This window comes from Perna viridis, chromosome 5, assembly GCF_037379345.1.
Source record: "Perna viridis isolate PV_CMFRI_1.1 ecotype Kerala chromosome 5, ASM3737934v1, whole genome shotgun sequence".
In the NCBI taxonomy this organism is placed as follows: Eukaryota; Metazoa; Mollusca; class Bivalvia; order Mytilida; family Mytilidae; genus Perna; species Perna viridis.
The window spans coordinates 18,240,308-18,252,543 of NC_142449.1; the positions used below are offsets into that span (position 1 = coordinate 18,240,308).

Consider the following 12,236-nt stretch of genomic DNA (forward strand, 5'->3'; position numbering starts at 1 on the left):
AAGTCTATACAGAGAAATGTAATAAAATAATTATGACAGCTCACTGCATGCAAAATCATATTTATGTAATACTGAAAAGAGATATGGACTTCGGTCATGTGCCTCATCCAATATATATTTTAAGTGTTCCTAAATTATAATATCGCATGCGCTGATCTAACATAATTGTATATTAGTTGATATCGGTGAAAAATCCGATTTTCTAATTGGATAAAATATGTCATTCTTAATTCCACGGTAGAATGTCCATCAGTCAATACCACGAATTATTAACCAAATGCCCAAAATACGTTAAAATATGTCAAAAACTGACCAATTGATACGAATTCAAACCGGACATATATAAGGGGCCAATATGGCATCATAACTTCCGGTCGTTTGACACCGCCATTTTGAATTAGAATTGGATTCAATGAATTTTGATCACCAGGACTAAAAGCTGCTGAAACACAAAGAAATCTTCCATTTTATAAAAAAAAAAAAGAATATTTAAGACTGAATAATGCAAATATTCCTACATGTTCTCGGTAAAACACAAAAATTCAAGTTGACTTAGTTAATAAAATTGTCGATAAATATGTAATTTCATATTGGCCCTGTTATAGGTTTCGGTCAATCATATTGGCCTCGACAGCCATATTGGCCCTTGTGATAGAACAGTACTTAGACATTATTGATTAAATTGTTATTTTGAGAAAGGGAGGAATGTGTTAATGACGTTAAGAATTAGTATTGTTCATGTTAATTATAAATTGAATTATATATACCTAAGGGTATAAAACAACCAAAAATTGTGAATTACAAGAACATATTATAAAAACAAGTAATTATACAATAGCAAAAATACCTAAGGCTAAACAATTAAAGTGTCAGCAAATGCACATACAAAATACCTCGGTGAATAACAGGTAATAAAGAAATGTATTGACATCCGGGGGACAATAATTACTTGTACACAAATAATAAATGGGTCAGTAAATCATACGCAAGGCAGGTAAACTGGACACATAGAATGTTTATGTCCAGTTCTTAACCGTATTCAACCTTTTTACGGGGATTCAAAAGATTTTAAAGGTTGGGTTAAGGCTCTAGAAAAACATGTTTTTGTCAGTAAGATACCTGCTATTGAAATTAAACAATTAGCTTTCTTGACTTCGAAGGGTTATGTAAGTGGCACAATTCAACGTAGGCTTACGAATTTTCCAGAAGAAACTTGGGAAGGGTTAAAGAAAGAATTGAATGCTCGTTTTGGTATTGTTTCTGATGCTTATTTTGCATTTTACAGACTATGGAAGGGGGTATTTAAAAACCATCTACAACATTGCAAGCTGTATAATTTATTTGTGTTGTTTTTTGCAGTTCTTTTACATTATGAATTCAAACTTAATTTTAAGTTTAAGCACGAAACTGGTTTTAGCTTGATTGCATGTTCGTTTCCTGTTTACTTATTTTTTAGTTTGGGCGAAGGGGCTATTCCTGTTCCCAATAGAACACATTGAAAGTTTTAGACAAACCCTTGTTCAAAAGTAACGAATTTAAGTCACGACCAATGAGTGTTTAAAAGCGTACGTCGCATTGTGTTTTACAACACTTAAAGTGTTTTGATACTCGTTTTCAGTAAACGTTTTCTATGCTCATTGACAACACAGGGGCTTAAATTAAAAGACATTATAAATGAAATGAAACGTGTGTGCGATATTGTGTATAGTTGTGCATCAACTATTGAATGACAGTACACTTACACATAAATCATGTCCGACTGATGGGCATCTTTTAATTCATAATGTGTATGGAAAGTATAAAATGATTTTCAAAAATAGCCAGAGTTTCATAAAAACCAATTATTTAATGGAAAATAATGTAACGAATATATTTCTCTTACAAATTATCTGCATTGTATGTTTATTTGATCAATGTTAAAATGCTTTAAATTACAATGCATTTTAACGTAACATATTGTTTTAGAAATCTGTGATTACCTCAACATTGACTAAACAACTGAAACTGTAAATCATTAATATATTTACAAGACTTTTATGTTAAAAAAATAAATCTTTAAACTGACGTTCCATGTATTGAGTTTGGTGTCTTTAACAAACTAAATATTTTTTTCTTATTCAGGCACACGGGAACGACAGCATCAGCGAATCAAGACCCTGAATCGTCACCAGTTCAAGGAAACGATCTGCACCAAGTGACAGCACGATCTACACAATCTACAGGAACAGAAGTCAATACTTAATAGGTTTTCATTGAACATTTTCCTTCAATCGCCATATAACTCACTGATGTGTTTTTATTTTCATTTTTCATATTTTTACAACTCAATTATTTCATTTTATTGTAATACGTGTACAAGATTATGAAATGAGTTTGAGAGTGAAATAATGGGAGTATGTTTTGTACAGTTTTGTTTACAAAGAACTTTTCTTTTTACATGTTTCTTTGTTTTGCTTCTCCATATTTCTTGGAATCGTCCATCGTCTCAAAATGGAAATTCTGTCCGTCTATCATTGATCTGTGATAATAAATAAGTGTTTTAAAAATCTATGTTGTTTTTATATGCTTTAATGCTTTTAATAAACACTAATATTTTGATTAATTAGGTCAACAACAAGGGAAAGATTATTCAATGCAATTACGATATGACTGAAACATTAAATAGTCCAATATTCAATTATATTCAAGGCGTGTTCTGAAACAATAGACATTTATATACAAAAGCAATTAATAGAACAATTTTAAAACCCAAATTTGTAACGCTAAAGTGTATGAAATGCTTTACAACTAAAAAATATTGATGCAAGTATGTTAGTTATGCAATATGTTACTTCCATTCTGATCAAAACAATAGTTGGAACGGTTTAATTCAAATTCAACAAACCGAAAGCGAAATACAAAACCTTCGAAAAATTTAATTTATTTATAAAAAAAAAAGTAAACTAACCAAACAAAACGAATAAAAACAACTCATAATAAACGGTGGTGGTCTTTAGTATAACAGAAACATAAAAACGGAAGAAATATTTTTTTTTACATTTAACCGCAACAATCGACTTAGAATGGCACTACATGGTTACAATTCCATATTAGTTTGTTGGAAAATACACAAAGCTAATGTAAGGCTGTCAAAAATAATTTTTCCTAAATAAAGTACATTGTTTTTATTCAATGAATTTGGAAGGTTTGTGAATATTGTCATAATACCATGAGCCATGGTAGCATACATAATCTTTTTTGTTTGGGCAGCTTATGGAGACAGCGTAAATTTTGATCATTTTATTAATTACTTAATCAGACCTTAACGATTAGGTGTACTTGGATATGTTTCAGTCGTTCTTTGTTTTAATATCTTTATCAATAAATTTAGGATGCTTTTCCAAGTACTATATGTTATAAAATATCATAAGAAACTTACAGAGATGGAAAACACGCATAAATGTAGTGAAAATGTGATTTAAGAGAAATTAAGATACTTAGAAATTAGCCAGAAGATGCATGCTGAGGAAAGAATTCATACGACTAGAACATTATGGATACCCTTATGCTTTTAAAGTAAATTGTTTACCATAACATATATTACATCTGTCTATCCGTAAATGCTTAACCACATTTGAACGATTTGCCCACAACATTTCAGATTTCAAAGTTCACGATGAAGAATTTGTGTTCGAAACAGCACAACTGACCGTACCAATTCATATGGCGTATTATGTTATTACTGCTGGGCTTATAGGAGGAGGAATCTAGTGAAACGATATTCTAATTCGCCAACGATCAAGAGATATACAATTTTACCTTTTCTGGCGGCAGTATATTTTGAGATATTTCACTATAAATTGCAGTTGTGGGATAAAAAGAATTTAATAACATTGCTGGAAAATATCAAATACATTTGTGTTCGCTACAAAGCAGTCAGAATCACTCGGCAAACATTGGCAATCAGTTTCTAATGTGCAAATAAATTTGATATTTTCCAGGAAATGTACAATTATACAAATATTCAAGTTAAATATAAATTCAGTCATATAATATTCAATGATATATTTGAAAAACAATGAGGAGAGTTAACCTTTTTAAGTCGATTTAGAAAAGATGCAGGACAATAGAACAAGTAACATAGTTTCGAATTTATAATGATGCAATTCATAAAAACAAAACAACCACCAAAATATGTGTGTTATTTACATTTAAGGGGAATTAAATGAGGCATTTCTACGACAATTTCAAAATTCGAAACCCATTTGTACCTAGCATCATCACTCAAAGCTCATGAAACATTTTGTAGAAAAATCTATGCACTTTTACTGAGCAGTGAAATCAAAAGAATGTAATCTATAGACAAATACTAGACATGGAAAACAGACACACATGACAAAGAACATAACATAACCAAAATAATACGTGTGTTTATTAGTAGTTTAGTAAATAACACATTTGTTAAATATTTGACTAATGTGTATAAAAATGACAAAATAAGTTTGTTGTTCATTATTGAAGTGAATTTGAACCTGTCCTTTAAGTCTTTAGATTTTGACAATGTTTTCGTGATTGTTATGTAAGATGAACTCGACTAGTACCTGTATAGCATTTCTTTTTGTGTTATAAGCAGTGAAGGACATGTGCTTGTTTTGTGATAAACAGTTAGTGAAGTTGAAGGTTTTTGTAGACAAGAAACTCTCGTCCAGTTAGCTCATCGTAGCATAAGGCCACTTGGAAATTTGAACAATACAAATGTTATGTCGGACGTTTAACCATACAATACAATCAATTAAATGCATTACTGACTACATCATAATAAACACAATAACATTGTAATGTTGATAACGTAAGGAAATTGTCTATTGAAAACATTAAACATATTTAAACCATACAATCTATAAATACAGTTTAAAACAAATTCAATGCGGTTTTGAACCAGGGGAATACCCTGTAATATGAACAAGGAGGATATTAACATTACCCTTTTAATCAAATTCAAATATGCACATAAATAAATGTATCATTTAGAACTAATATTGTCTACATGGCATTCTATATCGTAGTTGTAGTGTATTCAGCACGCCAAGTAATCAATGCATAATTTATTAATACTTTATCGAATTGATAGCTCATTTTATCTGCACAAAGACATTTAAATTAAAAAATATTCCACCAAAATAATTTGGGAATATAACCTACGTCTTCAATTACTTCCTTAAAGGGGTGGTGTTACTATCAATAACTTATATTAAGGTTTCGGTTCAACGGGAATCTAGGGAAATATTGTGTCAATAATCGTTTGTAATTTTCATTTAGAAAATCGACTAATTACTAAATTATTTGCAAAACTATGCTGTATTGATCAGACGCCCTGCTGATTACGATATTGATAATTTAATGTCAATGATATTGGCTTTCATTATCGCATAACGATAATTTATGATGAAAAATATAGTTTGTTTATCATTTTATATTGGCAAATCCAGGTGACCAGACCTTATTAAAATTAATGGGAGAGCGATCTGTCTAAAAAAAGGTTAACAAACCTATCATAGTAATGCATTTCAGAACAGTGATGACTTAACGAAGTTGAGATATTCAATCCAAGGTTTATTCAATTACAATACTATTTTATAATATTTTTTTCAAACATGCTTCTGAGGTAATGCTTCATTAATACCATCCAAATTCAACTGCCTAGCCAGTTCAATAAAAATAACCACACTCACGTCTGCTGTCTTGTCAGCCAAACGTGTGATTGAAAAAAAATACATTATATTTCGAAGTTTAGAAAGAATAAAACAATTAATTATATAATTGTGTTCACCACTAAAACATGCATGTTACTTGTTTCACAAAAGCCAAATTTATCTTTAAAACATTGTATAATAAGTTGAAAGGGAAATCAAGGAAACCGGGAATTCATGCGGAAATAAAAAAGAACATAATCCAGGAAAAACAGCTAGACAACTCAAATAGATGCAAACAACAACAAAAAATGAAATAACCAAAATAACATATACATGAAAACAAAAGTTAATGAGAAACTTGGACTTCCCTAAAACCTATGAGCACGGGTTAAGAGCACGGTAGCATAAGAATCCACTGCTTTCTCTAGAAACACCAGGTTATAAATAAATAAATCTGTAATCAAAGTGCAAATGGGTACACCATAACAATCCCCGAGTTCGTGGTAATGACTATAAAACTTTTGTAATAATGACTTTAATAGTAGGTCAATATATAAGGCTGAAATTATAGTGTCTCTAAAGTTCTTCCTGGTAAATGCAATGTATATAATCCAAAAAATGGGACTTTAAATGAAAAAAAAAAACAGCGGAAATGGATATGAAAGAATCCTAAAAAACGATGATCCATCGGATCATATCTAGATCCGTTATAAAGATACCCATATCAGAGTAAAAAATAGATGAGTGAGTAGCGGAGCGCAATTGTTCCCTTTGAAATGCAGACCGTCCACCACACCGTACAAATTGATAGCTCATTTTATCTCCACAAAGACATTTAAATTAAAAATATTCCACCAAAATAATGTGAGAATATAACCTACGTCGTCAATTACTTCCTTAAAGGGGTGGTGTAACTATCAATAACATATTAAGGCTTCGGTTTCGATTCAGCGGGAATCTAGGGAAATATTATGTCAATAATCGTTTGTAATTTTCATTTAGAAAATCGACTAATTACTAAATTACTAAACATTTATTGTACTGTATATACTGACTAAAAGGTATACTGTTGAAACAGGACGTTTCCTGTTTTGGCATGAGAAACGCAGGATGGTAAATGCCACAAATATGTAATACAAGCAACGAGTCTATATATGACTTTACATAGTTACAGAAAAATACTGCGGTTGTTTTCACAAATACATATATTTATTTTGTTAAGATCATACTACAAGATACATATTTCCTTTTATTGTATGAAGCGGGAATCAATATTAAACTATTAAGTGATGTGATGCAATCAAGGTACTATTGCTGGGTGTGGTGAGGCAGAACATCTGTTTCAGTATCGATTGTGTTTCATTTGGCGACAGTACGCCATTATTGATAAATAATATACTTTCGATCATTACATAAAATAAGCAATACTTCAATGAATAATAACTGGCCGATATTGTATACTACAGACATTTAGTTCAATCATAATGAATCAACCACTTTGGAATCAACCAAGTAGATGTGCATATTTTTTATTATTAAGTTAAGGAATAATCTAAGTACGTCTGCTATCCTCTACGATTAAATAAAGTATGCATTTGCTATGTTTACTTTTTAGGTAGAAAGCTTTCCTTTTGATTTATTTCAGAAGTGCAATCTATACATTTCAATCAGTTATGTAAAATATTTCACAAAAGTTCAAAGTTGTATCTTCCTGTTTATGATACAAATGTTGTAAAGCGTTAATTCTTTGTCATGTTGCAAAATCATAAAATACTACGTTTATTTTTAGTTACACTTCTTAAGAAATACTAATGATAGAATCGCCGTTATTCGTACCCCTGCCTTTTTGCGTATTCACACGGGTGTAAATACTTTGTTCCATATCTTTTGACCGACCTCATTGAAGCTCTACATTTGACGACACATGATATTATTCATGGTAAAATGATAAAACATTGATTTGTAACTAGGTTGTAAAAAGTCTATTGATTATTTGCACCAATGAAATTCAATCGGGAAGTTACTAAATTGAATCGGAATTCAAAACATGCCTAACTCTGTCCCCACATCGAACTATCATTTATACTGCCTAACTTGATCACTATTTCCCGCCAAATACTATTGACGAGAAATTTCGAATAAAATGAAAAAGAATCGGCTATTAAAGATGTGCCAGATCGACAACAATGTTAGCTAATGTAGCTATGATGCCTACGGTTTAGATAAACAGATACAATTATGTGTCTAAATATCATTTTGCAGTAAGGAAGGTAAATATGAAAAAAACTTTGCCGAACTTGGTGCTTTATCTCTATTTTCGCTTTACAGATTCTATTATTAGAACTTATAAAATCCACAGTTTATGGCTATATTGCATTTGTGAAGTAGAACCCGCCCTTATTCAATTTTCTCACGTTAAAGGAAGTCTTGAAAGTATGTCAAGTAGATAATTTACCCTTTAGATTACCAGTAAAAATAAATTTTGTTAAAGTATACCAATAAAATGCACATTCACCATTTACCTCCAATAAACAGTTCTATACAATGGTTTTGGAATTTATAAGAACAATACCAACTGATGCGAGTTGGAAAAACATTTTCAGTCAGCAAAACGTCTCAAATGCTTCAATATTAATGTCTCATGATAAAATAAACTATATTAACTATGTTAACTTCTTCTGTCCCCTCTTCGTTACTTCTACGGAATAGTAAGAACGCGAATGAAGAACAATTTTCAGAAATTGAAATGAATGTGAAATTTACAATTGCTGTCACAAAGGTTTACAATATAACCATTGATTAGCAAAAAAAATGCATTTTGTTTAATTATTCATTCATATTTTAACACTCTTGTCAACCAATTTATATAACAAAAAATGATTTGTAACTAAGTGGCCTAAGTAGAAAAACCAAAATTCAACACATTACAAATAAAAATTAGTATGTACTTTAGTACAAATAATTTGATCCGTGCTATTTTCGAAGCAGGACGTGCAGATGTTTGTTATGCAAATATGACCGACCTCATTGTTTCACAAGGAAGTCACGAGGGCCGATCATAAGATAAAAAATTAAACAATATGTCCTTATTTGTACGTATTATGATAAAAGTAACCTTGAGAAAAATGTCAAGAACCTTACATCCTGTTAGATAAACAGGACAACACGCATACCATTGTGATAAGGTTAAATCAAATCGGTCACCTTAAATGACATTGTAACATATAATCATCATAAATTCAGCACATGTACATGCATGAAAATCTATATTTGCACGTCTTTATTTGTTTTATCATATTTTATTTTATATACTTTGTTGTACTAATCAAATTGTCTATACTATATTTTTCTTATCATTGTACAATATTTCTTGCTCAATTTGGGCTCCCGATTTTGAAGTATAAGATTTATTATATTTTATTATGTAGACATACGAATACCTGATAAGTTATGATTAGTGTTCATTATAAGGGTTGATAGAGCATGCTACATTATTTTCACGTGGTCAGCTTTCTAAAACGATGATGCACGATTTTAAATATCAAAATTAAATTAAAACATTACAGTATTACAAAGAGCCGTATATGACGAGATTCTGTTCATGGGGATTTCAAGGACATGTAAGAGCTAATTTGTACCTTGAAAAACCATGCATTTTATAATTTTTAATTTAAATTTAATATTGGTAATACATAGATTTGCAGGTATAACTTATTAAAACTTTTAATTTATGTACGAAATCAGAACTGTAAATTTAAAAAAAAGGATTCTGAGTAACAAATAATTTTACATTTCCAAATCTTTAATAGTGCACAGAAAAATCGCAATGTCATTTACAGGTGATCTAAAACGTATGCCCTTTTGAGTGGCATTAAAGAAAATAAACTAAATGAAACAAAGAAAACAAGGAAAACGATATTAAAGTTATTTAAGTGTTGACAAAAATTACATAAAATCATTAATAATAGACGCATACAAAGACGACGGTAAAATGAAGACATTATTAAGGAAAAATTATTAAGAAACCGATTTTTTTTAAAGCAACGTTACTGCAAAATTTTAGAAATGTATGTTATGAAAAGTTACTAGGATCTGTTCATATTTCATGTGTAGCATAAAGATCTTATTGAATTGAATTATTTTGAAAATTATGGCAAAATGGAGGTAACTCTATTTCATTAAAACAATTTAATTGGACAGTACCGCATTGCTTAACTAACGGGTAAAATCATATTTATATCATTGAAACACATTGCACCCAGTGATGTATTTGGCTTTTCATTTCGATAAGTTTGGTCATGAGTTCTTTTGAGAATCGACAGATCTTATAGTACTATATAAAAAGTAGAAATAATTTAAAATAATGAAAATAATAAATAAAAAAAGCTATTTCGTCTCTAAAATTCCAAGTACGTACTGCTGAGTTACAAAACTACATTTGATAAATGCCACTCTTCGTAAATCAAATATTGCAATAAGTTTGAAGTAATTTTCAGTTAAAGTTAAAGTTAATATATAGGGAGCAGAATCGAATGGAATTTCATAGTGTTCTTATGTAACCTAGCAATGAAACGTTCTATTTGTGCACACTTTGGTATCCAGCACAAACAATGGATAGGAATGATTTTAATATGCCTACAAAAATGTTGACGGGACGTATTATGGTATACAAATGTCCGGCATCCGTCTGTCCGTCCGTCCATCAATCGGTCAGTCCGTCTGTCCGTCGTAAACATGTCGCACCGTAACTTGCGAACAATTTATCCAATTTTTTTTTCTATTTTTTTTTTAAACTATATATAGATATAGTTGTTTCTCATGATTATCAAACGGTCTGTATTCTTTTCGGTGAAAATCAGATTAAAACGTTTCGAGTTACCGGACTTTTTAACTAAAATAGAGTGGGTTTTTTTTCAGATGTTGGGTCATATCTCAAAAACGATTTATGATTATTGCTTAAAACTTTAGGCACTTGTTAGTTAAATGAATCTGAAGATCTGTATACATTTCGTGATGATTCAATGTTTATTTTTGAGTTATGGAATTTTTTATTTAGAATTTTTTGTCAAAAAGGGTTGGTTTCTTTCATATTTCGCGCTGTATAAGGGGAATTCAGGAGGTGCATTAATCCTTTAAAATATGTACAAATGTATGGGTGGTTGGGTCACAAGGAAACTGCCTTTCAACCCTCCCATATATTGATTGATGGGATAGCCTTAAGAAAAAACTAATGTGGGGAATTTGTTTAAGAGAAACATTATACCATAAACACTGAAACATCTTGTATCCTTTATGTTTCTCTCTTTTATAAACTTTCTGATTTATGGAACTTTGAAATTTTCAATTCATGTATTGACATGCAAAATTTTCTTTGCAAAAATCGTTGCTCCCTAAATCATAATTATTGCTTCAATTTGGAATCATATAAAACATGTTGTGACCATTTTTGAAGGTTTTTTTTTAAGCAAGAATATAGAATGTGTCAGGATATACTTGGAAGGACATCCTGTAGAACCCTGGGCTATTCCAAAAATATTTATTATATTGTTTTTTTTCCACAAGGCGACGGGCGGGCGTATCATGCGCTCATGGTGCAGCTGTTTATTTGTCTTTCACTGAGGAAATATCATAGATTTTGTGATTGGTTTCGTCCTTCGAAAGCTTTGCCTAGCTGAACATGCTATATTGCTTTGTATGTTCATACTCTATGATTATCTATCAATATTTCAATGCCATTACTTTCACAGACAATGACAATGAATTTGTTTTTTTTCTATCTGCAGCAACGACACATTTTTTAGATAGGCAAATGTATATATGTAACATCTTAATCTTTAAAAACTGGTGATCATTTGTGACAGTTAAAGTACTCTAATTTAGTATTTGAAACATAAATCGTTACATTTGGATATTTCTGTATGGATACCTTCTAGATATCTGAATTAGTATCTAATTCAATCTTTTATTCAAAATTCTGTTGGTGCCAGAATCTTTTGTTCATTTGTTCTCTCGGTCATTTTGAGATACAAAAATACCAATCATAAATATTGTAAATTTCTATAGGCATTACACGAGTTTTCAGGAGTATCAGTTCATCAGCAGCATTCGAAGAAAATATGTAGGAAGATCATAATCCAAAACTTAGTGATACAAGAAGTACACAAAACCAAACCTATCGAAATAAGAAGCCGCATCCATCACCGAGATATTATACTATGTGCAATTTGATATTAGAAATGAAGCCTCGATTTTTTAAAGTATTTTGAAATTTGTAATACTGAAAATTTTATGATATGATGTAAAGGGCACACTCATTCTAACTATATAAATTACAGCAAATTAGAATGATATATACTAAAGTAAAATACCTGTGCTACTTCTAAGGATTGGTCTTTCAAAAACGAACATTGAAATTTAGTATTTGAAATCAATGCTGTCCTATGACACATAATTTGCTACTGACATCTAACTGTAGTTAAATATGTAATATTATAAAAGATACGCATATGTAGTCTCGTGATAACGTGACGCCTGGTATGCCCTTCAACCACGCACCATATAGCA

General features: G+C 30.5%; 1 long non-coding RNA gene across 1 annotated transcript; it reads right to left on the reverse strand.

Moving 5' to 3' along the window:
- Positions 1-1,556: 1,556 nt before the first annotated feature.
- LOC148616361 (uncharacterized) lies at positions 1,557-4,082 on the reverse strand. Its single transcript, XR_015922169.1, has 2 exons — positions 3,569-4,082; positions 1,557-2,518 (listed from the first exon to the last, which is right to left on the reverse strand). It is a non-coding gene; the product is annotated as an uncharacterized LOC148616361 (long non-coding RNA).
- Between the last annotated feature and the right edge of the window lie 8,154 nt (positions 4,083-12,236).